General features: G+C 43.5%; 1 protein-coding gene and 1 long non-coding RNA gene across 24 annotated transcripts in view; one reads left to right on the top strand and one right to left on the bottom strand.

The window, feature by feature from the left end:
- The window catches only part of 1700020N01Rikl (RIKEN cDNA 1700020N01 gene like), a 133,155-nt gene that overhangs the window by 76,873 nt on the left and 39,838 nt on the right, over nt 1-16,444 (top strand). For 15 of the 18 annotated variants that reach the window (XR_010062823.1, XR_005497687.2, XR_005497666.2 and 12 more), the window contains exons 4-5: nt 2,698-3,046; nt 10,630-10,752. The exons of 1 other annotated variant lie outside the window; for it this stretch is intronic. The gene's annotated coding sequence lies outside the window, so the exon portion shown is untranslated. The remainder of the gene's footprint in view (nt 1-2,697; nt 3,047-10,629; nt 10,753-16,444) is intronic. 2 more of the 18 variants (XR_010062830.1, XR_010062824.1) reach the window with 1 other exon arrangement.
- On the bottom strand, nt 2,657-16,252 carry LOC108349469 (uncharacterized). Of its 6 annotated transcripts, XR_005497703.2 has the most exons (5): nt 15,468-16,252; nt 14,919-15,012; nt 9,262-9,369; nt 4,627-4,705; nt 2,657-4,547 (listed from the first exon to the last, which is right to left on the bottom strand). It is a non-coding gene; the product is annotated as an uncharacterized LOC108349469 (long non-coding RNA). The 6 variants fall into 6 exon arrangements; XR_005497700.2 differs by having other exon boundaries at nt 2,657-4,705; nt 15,468-16,251; XR_005497701.2 differs by having other exon boundaries at nt 4,627-9,369; nt 15,468-16,249.

Raw genomic sequence — 16,444 nt, 5'->3', positions numbered from 1 at the left:
GGATGTAACTATTTGCTGCAAGTAGTAACACAGTTGTCACTCAACATGTATCATTTTTAGCTGAATTAAAATAAATTGAATTATGTTCTCTAAGAGTATAAACAGTCTGCCTTCTAGACATTTAGGTGGAACACAGGGAGAGAGAGGGAAAGGGAGGGAGGGAGAAAAAGAGGGAAGGAGGGAGGGAAGAAGGGAGGGAGGGAAGGAGGGAGGGAAGGAGGGAAGGAAGGAGGGAGGAAGGGAGGGAGGGAGGGAAGGAGGGAGGGAGGGAGGGAGGGAGGGAGGGAGGGAGGGAGGGAGTTACATTCAGGAATTCGAAATTTAAGTCAAGAAAGACGGCTCTATCAAAGTTTGGGTAATCCTTTCACAGAGAATCTTCTACAAAGATTCAACAAAATTTTCCCAGAATTAAAGAGTTTTGTCAGTAGCTCAGATGAAAATTAGCCATTTCAAGAGACACTTACGTTAGTTTCATAAATTGTAACTGGAACTTTGACTTCTTAGTACTTCTTTATTTCCTTCTTGGAAAGTTAACTACCTGGGTTGTGGTTTCTGTCAGTGTCCTGCGTCAGTCCTAAGAGTGACGCTTGTTCTTTTAGGCTAGAACAAGTACACTGGATTCTAAGAAATGTCTTCCAGGTTTTTCAAGTGTCACTGTCCAAAGATAGCCTCTGATGTGGATGAAGCCTGGTCCCTACCCTCAGCATAGAGATTACCCATTGTACACATTTGTCTTCTGTTGTTTCAAACTCACTATGTAGACCTGACTGCCCTTGAACTCACAGAGATCTTCCTGCTTCTACTTTCGAATGCTAAGATTAAATGTGCACGTCACCATTTCTGGCCTGTCCTCATGTTTTAGATATTAGACTGCGTGTTTATTTGTTTGTTTGCTTGCTTGCTTTTTTGTCTTTGTCAACTTGATATAAGCTCAGGCCATCAGGGATGAAGGAACCTCAATTGAGAAAATGCCTCCATCACACTGGCCTGTGGGCAAGTCTGTAAGATGCTTTCTCATTTAAACCACTGACGAGGATGGGCTCAACTCACCGTGAGCATCCCACCTCTGGACAGGGGGGCCTGGAGTGTCTAAGAAAGCAAACTGAGCAAGCCATGGGGAACAGTCGAGCAAGTGGCACTCCTGTGTGTCCTCAGCTTCAGTTCCTGACCCTGGGTTCCTCTTGAGTTTCTGCCTTGACTTCCCCTCATGGCAGACTGTAAGCTATAAAACTAAATAAGCCCTTTCCTGCCCAACCTACTTTTAGCAATAATAGAAATCAAATTAGAGCAGGCACCCCACCTGAAAACACAGACTGGATTGGAAAGCTGATCCTAAGTTCTGCTAACAGCTCTAATTTGGGGTTCAAGACCCCTAACCTTGCTTTCACTACCAACCCCCCTCTACTGCTGAAACAAACACACCTACCTCACTTCTCCATTTACTTTGAGATCTGAGTGGGGAAATAAGGGCAGAGTAGGTAGATGGATGGCTCAGAGGTTAAGAGCTGCTCTTCCAGAGAAACAGGTATTGATTTCTAGCACCTGCATAGCAGCTCACAGTCATTTTTAACCTCAGTTCCAGGGGATCAACTGCCCTGTTTTTGCATCTACAGGCCCTTCACTCACACGGTGCACAGGCACAGATATAAGCAAAAATGCTCATGTATGTACAATAAAAAGTGTGCTTAGCCTCTCTCTCGTTCCACCATCCTGCACCCTACACCTGATTCAGCTCCTTGCCATGTCTTCTCACAAGACTTTCAGAATCGAGCAATTCTTGGCCACAAAAGACAAAAGCAAAATCGTCCTATTCCTCAATGGATTTAAGGAAAACTGGTAACAAGATCAAGAAGAACTCCAGGAGACGGCATGGAGGAGGAGGAAGCTGAATCTGAAAGGATTCGCACAGAGGCAAGACTAGGGGTTTAAATGACTCCTGGTCATCGATCAGTCCCAAAAGACAGAGCTCCACATGCTTAACCTGGAGACTTGCTCATGTCTAAATTAGGGTTGTGGCTTGTCCAGTAATAAAATATAGAACCTTTCAAAACTATTTTTTGTATATACATATTACAGAGTTAAAAAGTGTCGTGGATATGAAAGGCAATATTTATTCTGCCCGCACGGGACATGGGTCGTTCCTCTTGCCTTGTCTTATAAGCTAGAGGGCTCAGGTGAATTTGGCCAGAAAGGAAGGAAATAGAAGATGAAGAAAGAGGGTTTAGCAAAAAAGAATAGAAGTACCACATAGTGTTACTCACTTCCCTGTGTGCTAACTTGGAACAGTTCTTAATAAAAGAGAATCATTTTGTACCCAGAATGATTTTCCTCCAGCATGAGAAGGTGGTTGAACCCTGAGGCCTACATGGAGTGGCTTCTCACTTACTCTTGACACTGGTTCTCTCTTCCTGCTGTGTCCCCTCAGTGGCTCACGGGGTCCATCCTGCTTTGGGAAAGTTCTAGAAAGCAAATGCTAAGGATACTATTCAGTTCTGCCACTGTGGCCAGTGGCGTTGTGCCCAAGGTTGCAACTTGAGCAATGAATGATTTCCTGCTCCTAAGGTCATGCAGCAAGCTGTGCAACCCCAGGAGTTACCAGGGAGGCGTCCTGTTCCCCTGCTCCATCCATGAGCCGGAATGTTGAAGGACTCAATTGTTTTTTTTTTTATTTTATTTTATTTTTATTGCACCTTCTAGGCTCCAGACTCACTGGAGACATCCTGACACATAATGCCTTATCCAGCACAATGGGATGCCCTTTACCTAGTCTTATGAAGGTGCTGCCTTCCCTCCAGAACAAACAACGGAAATGCATCAAGAGGGCTCAGCTGCAGACAGAATGCACCTCGAAGCAGAAGCCACTTGGGGATTCCTCAGATGAAAGCAGATTTCAATGAACATTGTGTTTCGAAGCTTGCTTCCTCTCGCCCTGCGAGGCCCATAGAAGGAACATCCCACTTGTGGCTGCTGACACAAAGGAATGCTGGGGCTGGGAGATCTTATCCGACCTTCCTGTACAACAGCAACAGAGCTCCGGTTGTGTCTTGTAAGAATGGCTCATTGTTTCTTGGGGACCACTGGCTCCTTTGGGTGGGATCTGATGGCATCTCTGGAGTTGGAGGTGGTGGGTGGTACTGGGAAGTCAGCCAGCTACAGGCCCCGCCTTGTCGGCTCCATGGAAGTCCAGAGGAGGGGACGCTTGGCATGGCTTTCCCCAGTGGTGAGCGACGCATCACTTAAAATCCGAACACGAGCTGTTTACTTACTAGTATCTTCAATTATACAAGCCAGGGAGAAGGAGAGAGAAGTGATACCCAGAGTAACTTTGTGGGCAGAAAGTGTTCTTTTTCCTTAGCACGCCCCCACCCACACAGCTGTTTACTTTGCTGTTGATTATTGACAAAACTGCGAAGCCTCAGAAAGTGTTTTGAAAATAGAAGTGTAAGGATTGAAACCTGTAACTGAGGGGTTTACATGCATATTTGTGAGTATGTTTAGCTTGCGTGACATAACCTCAAGAATGCCTATTTGTCCAACAAGGACGAACCTCCAGTTTTAAAACACCACAATTATAATGAAAAAAATGTAAATTCATAACATTGGGCTAGTTAAAGCGGGCCAATCTTAGGTAATGTCTCCTTTTTTCCAGAAAGTTTATGGTTGTCTTTCAGTAAAGAAGCCATGATGGTTACGTGGTTGGCTGTGTAGAGAACAGGGTTTTGTTCTCTCCCTTTCCTTCTCCCTGCTCCTCAAGGCCTGCTGGCACTTGTGACACACAAGAATCCCATAACTGTCAGTACTAATGCATGACAGGGAGTAAGGGTGACCATGACTTCCCCACTTGTCTACCCGTAACTTGGTCCAGGGTTCACAGGATAACAATATCATCCAACACCTTCTTTGTTCTGAACATCCTGAAATTTCCACATATCGCCATTAGTTACGAATATATTTACCTCCCCTTAGTGAGCTACGGGCAATAGCAGGAGGATTCGATTTTGACTCATCTTTCTCTTTCCAGTGTCAGGAACTATCTTGTCATATGACTGATGATTGGATGAGAGAGTGGGTGCTGCTGTTGTAGCATCGAACATGATAACCAATGGAGGTTCATGTGCTAGTGACTGGGTGGGTGCTCGGATGGCTGTGCCTAACATAGTAACCCAGGCACTGTATGTCCTTCTTGGCATAACTGCGCATGCTAATTATTGGTGCTTTTATTGGTCTACCCTTAGATGCACAGAATCCAGAGATTTTCAATATCACATTGATCAGCTCCTTTAGTTACAGATGAGATAAGATACAACAAGAATCACATTTATCTATAGTCACGTATCTAATGTGCCACAGAGCTTTGTTAAAAATTTAGATTGTTGATGGGCAATCAAATGCCCCCTGCATTATGTTGCTTTCTATGAGTCTCACTGTTGGAGACCCTGTAGAATAACCTCTCATTACTGGCTATTCTGGGCAACATGCAATCAGTCCAGGCCTAAGAGAAGCCAGTGAAAGGACAGACTGGGGACTTTGGCATTCACATACTTGTCCTGTAAAGGAAATGAACAAGAATGTTATTCAGGCTGGTGCCATTCAGTGTCTCCCTCAGATATCCCACTCAGAACTTACTGGAGAAGGCTGGGTCCTGGGTTGCCTAGGTAACCCCTGGAGACAGTGCTGCCTAGCTCTACTCCACTGGAGATAGTTCCTGTTTGATGTGGAGGAATCAGACCTTCAGAAGACCTTTCCAGAGAAGCATACTCCTCTCCACAGTGAGGCTGATCTAACAATTGTATTTCTAGATCTTCCTGCTACAAGGAAATGTTCCGAACATATCCCTTCTGATAATCTGGTTGCTTCTTAGAAATCAGTTTACATCAACATTTGAATGGTATGACCCAAGTAAATACTGTTTATACTATATAGCTCATACTTCCACAAGGCTTTGCTCTACAAAGACTCTTTCAGGACTGAAGAGATTGCTTAGTGGGGAAGAACACTGGCAGCTCTTCCAGAGAACCCAGCACTCATATGGCGCCTTACAACTATGTTACTCTAGTCCAGACACATGTATGGTAATAGGCACACAAGCAGAAAAAGACCTCAAGCACATAAAATCATTATGCATATACAAAGGACAATAATAATAAAAAAATAATGAATTTAGGAAAGAATTGGGGGAGGCATGAGAGTTGACAGGAAAGAATGTGGTAAGGGTTAGAGAGAAGAAAGGGAAGAAATGATGTAAAAGGATATAATATTTTAAAGTTAAAAACTATCATGTTTTAATAAAGGAAGCAAAAAATGGTAGACATGTGCGTGTGTATTTGTGTGTGTGTGTGTGTGTGTGTGTGTGTGTGTGTGTGTGCGTGCCTATCATGTAGGTGAAGGATTTAACCTTCCAAAATTATGGGGTGTAGTAAACCACCTCTGTGAGGCTATTGTCTTCACATCTGCTGATTGAGATTGAAGTCTATGGGCATATTTTGTGTAAAAGAAAACGAATATAAAGAAGGAAAGACTGGATGAACATAGGATACATTTGGAACTCATAAAGACAAAAATCTGTCATTTCCTCTTAATGATTTTTATATTGACTATTTGGTGTTCTACAGGAGCAGTGCCCTACACACACACACACACACACACACACACACACACACACACACACACTCAGACCTGGCTGGAAAGTTCTAGAAGCTTCCAGAGGATCATCCAGAGGATGGCAGGTCTAGCTGCTGCTTCATACAAGAGATGAGCAAGCAACGAAAGACAGCATTCTGAGCTCTAAAGTAACTGCCGCTTGGTTCTGCCTCCAGTTCTTGTCCAGGATTCACACCATGGCCCACCTACCCAGAAAAACACAGGAAAGGGGATTCTGGGAGACAGAATTCAGCCTAGTCATGTTTGCCCACTAAATAGCCGCACCTTGCCAGTCTGAACTCTATCTCTCCTTGTGTAGCATTCAATTCCATGTTAAGGTCGTGCAGCTGTCCCCACCCACCATGATATGTCTCCCAAATACAACCAAAAATCACACACAACTTTCCTCCAGAAGGGACTCTAGGGCTCTTTTTCTTGACTCTGGAAGATGTTACCCTATCACCGGCTAATGTGCACTTCCCCTTTAGTAGCCATTCTATCCTATACAAATTAAGCTATTACACATCACATGACAAGGAGATGAGTGAGAAGACGTACAAAGATAATAGAGGGGACATGCATACTCGCTTAATTACATATACATAGACAACCATAACAAAATGAAAAGACCCATAATTATTATTTATGTCTGCATAATCACATGACCACAGATGAACTGTTATAGTCTCCCTTATTCATTTCCCTCCCAGTGAACACTTGAGTTGGTGGTGAATCCCTATGTAATGATGTGAACCAAATCTTTTTTCTCAGACAGTCTGGGTCATTAGCAGTTCTGCTAATTGAGTAATGGTCTCCTATTGCCTTTAATTGCAGTTAAGAGAGGACTGGGGGCAACCTCTAAGATCTCCAGTTCCTTAGCACAGGCTTGCCTTTACTTTCTCATGTAGATACGGTTTCCTTAAAACCGCTCCCCTTTTGTCTGTGGATTTGATGTCATGAATCAAGAAACCCTGGGACACCCTAGCTCAATCAACTCATGTTTTGGACTGAAGCCTTCCTCTTTCTAAAACTAATACCCCTAGTCCATGAGAGCCTGATGCCTCGGGAATGCTAATACTGAGTTGCGCTCAGTAGATCACTAGTTGTAGTAGTGAGATATGATTTCCTGACTCCTAAATCCTACTACAGGAGAAAGAGAACTATGAATTACATGCTGACCTAGGTCAAACTTCGCATCTCAAAGAACAGTAAGTGGGCCTTCAAAAGAACATTCTGTCAATCTATCAAGCTAATGAAGACCACAGTAAGATCAACAGTTGGCATAAACCCATTTCTGTACCTCATTTGCCATGAAAGAAGTCCAGGTCACAAGTGATACTGTAGGAAAACCATTGTGTATTTGGGCCTGAAGGTGCAGTTAGCAGAAATACTGTGCGTAGGGGAGTCAAGTATGTATTCACAGTGAGTCTCTGTTCTAGTAAGAGAAAACATGTGCCACTACCATGAGGAAAATGATCTGGCGTAAATTAATCTGCTAATAGATGTCTAGCTAGGAGCTTGATATGGTGCCATAACAGGGGCTTGTTGTTGGCTCTTTGAAGACTAGGCAATGGCAGAAAGTAAGGCTAGATAGGTCATAGCATGTAGAGGTCCACGTTGCTGTGACCAGGTGTAAGTAACGTCCATCTTTTCCACGACCATCATTGTCATGATTGACAGCAGTTGCTGGGGAAAAGCTGACTGAGACAAGCAATGGGTAAACGGATCCATTTGACAGTTAAAACCCTCCTTCATGGGGAATTTTCACAAAACATGAATATTTAAGCCAATTCCAGCTGTTGCGGAACACAAGTACACAAATAGCTGTCTCTCTGTCAGATTTCCTTTTCTATAGTTTTAAAATCATGTTCCTTCTAATCCCTGGGACATGAGTTGCTATATATTTATGCTTCTATGCACTAGCATGTTCCTTTCTTGCAAAAGGAATAATCAATATTGAATTTAAAGTCTCCCACACTGGGAAGGTTTGCCCTAACCACTGACATCCAGGCCCAACAGAGAGTGGGCTCTAGCATGTATTTTAGTTTTAGCTGTCTGGTTTAGAGTGATGTCTGTAACCTGGTGTTGGATTTCTTGGATTTCTCATTCCTCTTTCATTTAAGCTCCCCCATGAGGCTCACTGGCATAGGCTGAGGGAAAGATCAAATCAATACAAGTAGGACCTGGGTATATAAGCTCCTTGTTCGTGCAGCATATACTGCCTTCCCACACGCTCAAGGCCAAGCCTGCTTGCACTTAACCTCTCAGCGCTACAATGAGGACTGAACTCTAAAGACAGAAAACACTAGTCGGGTTAGCTGAGGTCACACTGTGACTCGGTGATCCTTTCCTAAGGACTCAGTCTCAACTGTGGCCCAGTAGCAAGACAAAAAGGTATCTCACAAAAGAGTCATCATCGTCAAGCTGCTCCAAAACTGGCAGCGTAAGAGCCTCTGCATCTTCTCGATCATACGCTCTACTGCCTGTGTCGTACTCTGGACTTGGAATCCCTGGGTCCCAGTCATGATGCAGGTTGCACATCAAGCCTCAGGTACAAGCCCCTTGCCAAACACTTAGATATCTCTGCGATTAGCTTCCCGCCCTTTGTCATACAAATCTCTTACCAGCTTTTTCTTTCCACAGCAAAGGTTACTGTGTACTCATCAGGGAAGGAACCAAGAAGAAGAAGAAGCTAAGGAGACAAATAGCTATCTCTCTGTCAGATTTCCTTCAAGTCAGGGACCTGCCTCACAGTGGAGAGCCCAGCCAGCAGAAAATCCTGAGGGAGCTAAAAACTAGTGTTTCGTGGCTCCCTCACTGTCCCTCATTAAAGCCTTTCTTGATAGTTCACTCTACTCAGAGACATACAGGAATTGTCAGAAACGTAGTTCAGCCTAAGCACACCACACACACACACACACACACACACACACACACACACACACCTCTTTGGGTAGATTATTGGAGGATATAAACCTGTTTGAGATAAAGCAAAGCAGCTGGCATTCTCAGCCATTTTCCTCAAGAACCTGTCGGAGAAATTTTTTTCCTCTTACCTACAAAGCATTCATTCTAGTGTGTGTGTGTGTGTGTGTGTGTGTGTGTGTGTGTGTGTGTGTGTGTGTGTGTGTGTGTGTGTGTATACACGAGCGCATACTTCCCATACTGGGGAGATTATCAAAAGAGATGTATTCAGAAACATATTACTTCTTAATAAATAAATATTTAACAGTATGAAAATATATTCGCAGTAGGAGTGTATTATTTATCAACCACTTTCCTAGTGAGACTAAATTTTGTTTAGCATTAAGATTTTTTTTCTTTCTTTCTCTTTTTTATAATCTTCAAAGAATTTGAATTTGCTTTTAAGTGTAAAAATGTGCTGGAGGCAGAAGGCAGTAGAAGTGCTCTTGCATGATAATGAAAAAAAACCTCAAAACTTGATCTCCAGCTTGCCTGAGACGCCACTTTGAGACAGAGCTTTCAAAGTCCTGGGACTGCAGGCTAGCCCTTTCCTACACAAAGCAGCCTCCTTCTTCATGCAGTCTGAAGCATTTTCCTTTCATTTCTGGTCCATCCTCTCAGAGAAGACTGACAACCACTGATAACCTCTTTACTCACCAATTTCCTTAGAAAATGGTAAGATCCGAGGTTCTGTCTAAGAAGTCGCACGCAAGGCTATGTGCCAAGCTCAAGCGGGATCAGAAGAGAGTTCACTGTGGAGGACAGCTACCGGGAAAGCAGATATGCGTGAGACTGATGAGAGGGTGGTGCTCAGATCAGCCCTTCCTATCTCAGACCAACACATGATTTCCCGATGAAGACATTTATCCACCCTGCCGTGCTGGTAGTTCTAACAATTCCTACCACAGAATAACAGCTGTCAGCACCTGCCTCAGATGTAGAAGCCGGGAGAGACTGCAAGCGGGAAGAGACTTCAATACAAAACAACTCTGCCTTCTTAAGAACAAACTTGTTTCTATTCTTTGGTTTGCTGACTGTGAATCATCTTTGACAAGGATGTTGTGTTAACTATGTAACATTTAATGAATACAACCACTTAATTAAGGACGCAAGGAGTCATGTGGCTCGGGTTCTATGCCAAAAGGATTCTGGCTTTTCTTTATGATTAGGGTGTTGGAAGTTTAAATTTTCAAATGGTGCATGTTAGGGTCACAATAGACAAAGACCTGAATGACTGGACAAAGGAGGGAGGAGCATAGGAGAGCGGAAAATGTTCGGGAACTTTTCCACCCATGGGCAGCATACACCCTCATGCAAACAAAGCCTTTGAGCTGAAGACTGTATTTTAATTTTTTAAAAGTGATAAAAGATTTGCTAAGGCCTGGGAGGGGGTGAACAATGGTTCTTTTTTTTATAATCCTCCAAAATTCAGTCCTACATGCTAGCAATTGGAGGGGAAAGCTTTTGGTTTCTGTCTGTTTCCAAAATGTGAGTTTCCTTCCTGGAGCCCGGAAAGTTTGAACTGCGTCAGAAGCCAGACTCTGCCTCACCACCCGCCCTTGTACTGACAGAGTCCCTCTTATTGTCAACCAGCAGGCTCTGGCAGGAGACACTTGGCTCAGCTTGTCAGAAAGAAGCCATCAGGCAGGTTCTGGAACTTCTGTAGTTTGCCCGGGTGTCACTCAGCAGCAGGCTCCAGTGAGCCCAGTGGGGATGACAAGGACCCCTGACCACAGTCTTTGCCACAAGTGCCTCCCTCCCTTCTTCCTCCACTGATTGTTATAGGCACTTAAAAGCAAAAGACCAAAATTCCTTGGTATCATTAGATGCTTGAGCTCACCATGCTCAGATGCCATTGCTAACCTCTGTTGTATAAAATTTAGCATTTAAAAAAGAGAAGTCTGCAAGTAGATTTGTTGTGTTGTATTGTGTTGTTTTTAATTCAGACTGAGGATAATAGAACAGGTTGCCTTTTTAATGCTATACTCCTCCTCCTCCTTTCTCTATCTGACTTTCCAACTGCAGGCCTGGGAACAGCACGGCGCTCACTGCGGTCATATGCTATACTGTACTTTGGTGCTTAACAACCTTCATCGAGCTGTCACAGAAGGATGATTTCATCGGGTCCTCGGATAACCCTGGATGTGGGTAGGGTTGCTGGATTCTTTATCGCCGGTTCCCATATGAAGAAGGTCACTAGGTTGCAGTGGTGTAATTGGATCCCAACAAAAGTGTTCAACTTCCAGACTGGCCCCCTGGTTTGTTTACTTTTTCACCTTTGTGGGTGCCAATCCACCCCTGTTCAGGAGGGTTCCATGCCTCGTTTGAATTCACCATTTCTCATGGTAAAGGTTAGCAAGATTGTAGTCACAGTTCTCTAGTCTCAGTACCTACAGACATTTCTGAGGTGACACATTTTTCTGTTTCTGTATTCTGTTTTCATACTGGTTTATTATTGTCTTTCCTAGAAGGTATTTTCTATTTAAAAGTCATAATGGGAGCAATTTCTTCTACCTCGTTATTTTCTCCCTCTTTTCACACACCTCCTATCTGCTTCCCTTTTCTCTATGCCTTTCTCTTCTCCAGCTTCGTTCGTTTGTGTGTGTGTGTGTGTGTGTGTGTGTGTGTGTGTGTGTGTGTGTGTGTAAGAGAGAGAGAGAAGGAGAGAGACAGAGAAAGAGGGAGAGAGGGAGAGAGAGAGAATCTCGGTGTGATTATGTATACATGTGTGTGTGAGTATATGAGTATGAGTGTGTTGTGAGTATATGTGTGTCAGTGTGTGTCTATATGAGTATGTGTGTGTGTCTATGTGACTGTGTGTGATTATGAGTGTGCATGTGAGTTGTATGTGTGAGTGTGAGTGTTGTGTGTGTGAGTGTGTGTGTATGTGAGTGAGTTGTGCGTATGTGTGTGTGAGTGTGACTGTGTTTGTGTTTGTGTGTGTTGTGTGTGTATGTGAGTGAGTTGTGTGTATGTGTGTGAGTGTGTGTGTTGTTGTATGTTTTTGTGTGTTGTGTATGTGTGTGTGTTGTATGTTTGTGTGTGTTGTGTATGTGTGTGAGTGTGTGTGTAAGTATGTGAGTGTCTGTGAGTGAGTATGTGAGTGTGTATGTATGTGTGTCTGCTGCTGATTGCATAATATAATTTCTGGTTAAGGCCTAACAGTTGAGACCATATGATTTCACAGGCTCTCTGTTATTTTGTCAGTGAAATTTTTAATAATAATTTTCTTCATGAGTGAAGCATAGAGAATATTTACACTAATCAAAGAACATATATGGTTAAAAAATTGAAGAGAACGTAATTTGTAGATTTCTTCTATGGGCAATGCCACTTATTCCTTGTCTTCTCAAATGAAAGAATTCCATGGAGGGACACAGGCAGTTTAAGCACAGGTTGATTTAGCAAAGCAAAGAGGGATGGAGTGGGCTGTCCCAGTGGGGCTTGGAAACCTGGTAGATTCCGTATTGCTGATTTAAGAGGGGTTTGTGAATATTTATGGATGGACGGCATATTCATGAAGGTGAGGCGACCCTTTTTCTCCCTCCCAAGTTAGGGTAGACTAGATACATTTTCTAGGTTATTTCTTTCATAATTCTCTTTGAATCTCTATGGGAGGTGGTGGGTGTGGGCTGGTGTTTCAAAGGCACGTGGAGGTGATCTCATTATACAGTCCATCACGGAATGTCTCATAATGATGGTGTTTGCCGATAAGTCATATATGGCTGGTTGTTGATTTTCCCATTCCCCCAAAAACAACAATAATAAGGCAAAGAAGAGATAAGGGGTCATTGCAATGTTATTTCTCTTTTTATGCTTGTCAAGTTGAGCGCCAGAGGTGAAGGGGGTGGGGAGACACTGGCTGCCTTTACTAACATCTCTCTGCACCCTAAAAGCCAAGGGTCATGTGATCTGAGTGCAGCTGCATAATCCAATCATTTCTACTTCTGTACTTTCATTGTCAACAAAATTACAGCAACCTATGTTTTCAATAAACTTTAACTGCAGGCTTCATTTCACATTTTTAAAATCATTATTAAAGCATCAGTCTGCTGAAATGATTACGCAAGCCTAAAGTGGTGCTTCTGGAAGGAGAAATAACCCTTCCCTCTAGGAGCAAACAGGTTTTTCAAAGGAAGAATGGAAGGAAAAAGACATCTGGGTTTCTTCCCCTCTAATATGGAAATGAGTATTCCTGGAGCTTGCATTCACTACCTATTAGAAAATGCCTGACAACATGCATAATCTATGGAGCTGATTGCTTTAAAGAGATTCTTTTTAAAAATGAGACATTGGTTTTTTGCAACTCAGGGTTTTTTAAGGTTGGTTTGTTGGTTTTGGTTTGGTTTGGTTTTTGGTTTGTTTGTTCTTGTTGGGTTTTTTTTTTCTTTTTTTCTTTTTCACCCCAGGTTGTTCTTGAGGGAAGGCAAGTTCTGGTTATAATTCAGAACTGAGCGTGAAGTAACACCAGAAAGGAAACACCCGAGAAGCGAATTCTCCTCCACTCTGAGTGTCTTTCCCTTTTTGGCAGTAATGGATGGAATGGCTGTCAATACTCCTGAAAATTATCTTTGCTTAAAGGACTTTAAACATTACGTTTCTCCCTTAAGGCTGAGGACCAAAGTGCCACTGTGTTATATCAGAGTCTTCAAGCCTTCCTGAATGGATAAGCAAATGCGTTGAGCAGCAGGAACTGAGAAATGTCCTCTAGGGTCACTTCGATGACAATTTTATTTATGAAGTTGGTCATTTAGTGCCCCCAAATACCAAAGATAACAGCGATGGAACAGAATTAGCACTGTCAAGCTCATGTCCAGAAGGGCTGGGTTAAATAAAGCAAGGAGTGCTATCCGGAGCTTGAGCTGTGCACCGAAGTCCTGTGAAGGCTCTTGCTCAACTGTCCTGAAAAGGAACCTGGGGCCATCAGAGGTGCCCTTGAGGGTTTTAGCTAGTAGACTCCAGGTGAGGAACAGTTTGCATCTAGGTAACTGGAACTCTCTGCTCAGGAGGCAGAACTGGTGGTTTGTAAACACAAGCTTCTGAAAAGAGTGCAGGCGATGTCATGGCAAGTCCAACTGAACTTGACATGATAAACTGAGCCCTATACTCCTATGAGAACAAGGAGTTCCAAGGTAAGACGTGCCAGGTTTTGAAAAGCCCACAAACAGGGAGCAGGGCATTTGTAACCGACATTGCTTATTCTGAATTGCTCATCTGTTTCAGTGTTTACTTGAATGTGTCTTCTTTGAAACAGAGAAATTATCTCTAAGCTAGAAGAAAGGAAGAGTGACCATCAAGACCACAAATGTATTGTACCTAGGGTGCTGCTCTAAACAGAAACTTGGATGGGTCTCAAAACAGCTTAGAGCACAAACTTAGGTCACAGACAAATAGCATAGGTATGGTTTTACCTGTATAATGAAAGCAGGTGTGGTAAAAAGGCCATCTTGAGGACCCCATGCACAGGGTATAGCCACAAGGAAAACAATCTACCATGAAGATAGAAAACCAGGCTTGCTCTCCTCTAGCAAGCTTGAGTAGAGGAAGATGGGAAAGTGTGGTTCTGCAATGTCAGAGGACATCGCAAAGACCGACAGTCGTAGCTACTCTGGTAGAAAGTGTACAAGCATGCACTCCTTTACATGTATGGTTTTAAAGCAATTTCAATTGTTTTAAAAGAAAAGAACCAAGTTCTCTTTTTCTTTTCATTTCTCGAGATTTGAACAAAACTCTCATGGGGATAGGCTTTTACCAGAGACACATACGAAGACACTAAAGGGGGAGATTTGCAGGCAAGACCACTACATCAGGGAAAGTAAAGATGGGGGGAAAGCTCTTGGTTGAACGACTTCTTTAAAGTTGGCATCTGCATGTGCAGCCATCTGAACCCAATTCTCCTGCTCTGCACATCTGGCGGATCTTTCCCCACGAGGCCCTTTCCTTATCAACCATGACTCCCCCGTGACCTCGTATTTCCTACCTTTGTGCTGTGGTTATCTCCTTCCTCTAACCTGTACTTCCCAAGCCCTCTCTGATCAACCACCACAGCTCGACCTCTTCTGAGAAGCCACCACGATAACCTCAATCCTGAGGCCCTTTCCTGAACTCAGCAACAGCCCGATTCTGGAAGCAGTTAACCTCTGCCCCTGGGAATACCCTCATCTTTGCCACCAAAATCTCCTTCCTCCTAGGCGCAAAGCCTGACAACATGTCTTGTCTGGGCAGGTAAATGATTTCGGTATCCCCAGCAGAGGCACATGATTCCTCAAAGCCTGGGTCCCCCTCCACCCCGCCCCACCACCATGCACTCTTACTTCTCTCGTCTGTAGTTAGCTTGCCAAGGGCCTGGTTCCAAAGCCTTCGGAGAATGCAGTGATATCAAGGGTCAGCAGGCTTTCCTGTAAAAGGCTAGGTAAAAAAAATTTTTTTTTAGAATTTATCTACTAACTATAAACATCTTTCTCTTTCTCCTCCCTTTTTCTTCCTGTTAAAAGCTTTTTTAAAAATAAGTATAATTAAAAAAAAATTTTTAAGTCTTAGTTCCCAGAATCTGGCTGTATCTAGCCTGTGCTCTGTATGGCTTGGCTGCCCCCTACCATGGGAGAAAATACCTTGACTCTCAAAATGGTGTGAAGAACAGGGTCTCCCCCATTCCCCGCTTTCCCCCAACATTTCCATTCCTGACATCCTTGGCTGGGTTACAGAGAATTAGACTTCTCCCCATGGGTTTTCTCCGACCTACAGTTGTGAGACTTTCTATGTTCAATAACAGTAAAACCATAAGTAAGTACAGTGACCTATAAAACTGGAGGAGACTCGTGTACCCCAGTTAGCCCTCTTCTCTCCCGGCTTGGTTATATTACCTAATTATCCTGCTACTCTACTTTGCCTGGTCCCCAGCTGGAGAGCATCACGCTCCGACCAATCGTCCCAACCAGAGCAGTCTGATTTAGGGTCATAACTTCAGAAGCCAACAGAAGACTTCCAAGGGGGAGGGGGAACCAAGGGGGCAACCTTGGAAGGGTGAAAGGGGACTGTTTTGTTGAATCTGCAAGACTTGGGGCCACTTCCGGAGCCTCTGACGTGTGGATTAAGCAACGCGTTGCTTAGCTTCCTCAGTCTTGCGGTTTACCTTCTGAAGTTTTAAGGAGACAAAAAACAAACAACAAAACAAACAAACAAAACCAGAAAACCAAAGCATTCCACACCAGTTAGGCTGCTCCCTCATTCCTGGCCCCTCGGGAAGAAGCACGTCACCACGGCTAACTCCGCATCTCTCCCGAGGACAGTGTGCTGCCCTCTGAGGAAGGGAGCTCGGTTTCATCTACACCTGCCAGTCCTTTCCCTTTAAAACCACAGATTGCATTTGTTTTGGTGACTTTCCCTTCCTAAAATGATTGAAGTTTGTTTTGTTCCTTGAAACTGCAGACTTCCTCAAGATCAAGCTGTTTTCATTTCTGAAGCACACTCTGTCTTCAGTTACTTTACTCACCTATGAGGCTTGAGATTTGAGAGGTACAAAATGAACACCAACCTGGAGAGAACAGCGTCCTTCTTGAGAATTAGCGTCCAACCTAATCTTAAAAGACACTTTCAGAATCGAAGCACAAGGTCACTTTTATGAAGGGCAGCATTCCACAGTGGAATCGCGAGGTTACAGCTTACGCTAGACTTTATAAATAATGAGTGAAGGGAAACTCAGATTCCCAACTTCTATCCACATTGCCAATGATAAATATTTAGATACAGAAATACTAATCACGCTGATCTGTTTTATTAAACTATGTACATGCATCAGGCTATCACGATATGTTCTATAGATGCATGAATCTTTTTTCTT

This window comes from Rattus norvegicus, chromosome 1 (genome assembly GCF_036323735.1).
Source record: "Rattus norvegicus strain BN/NHsdMcwi chromosome 1, GRCr8, whole genome shotgun sequence".
Taxonomy (NCBI): domain Eukaryota; kingdom Metazoa; phylum Chordata; class Mammalia; order Rodentia; family Muridae; genus Rattus; species Rattus norvegicus.
Note: the sequence above shows the minus strand (reverse complement) of the source record. Positions and strands in the feature narration are given on the sequence as shown.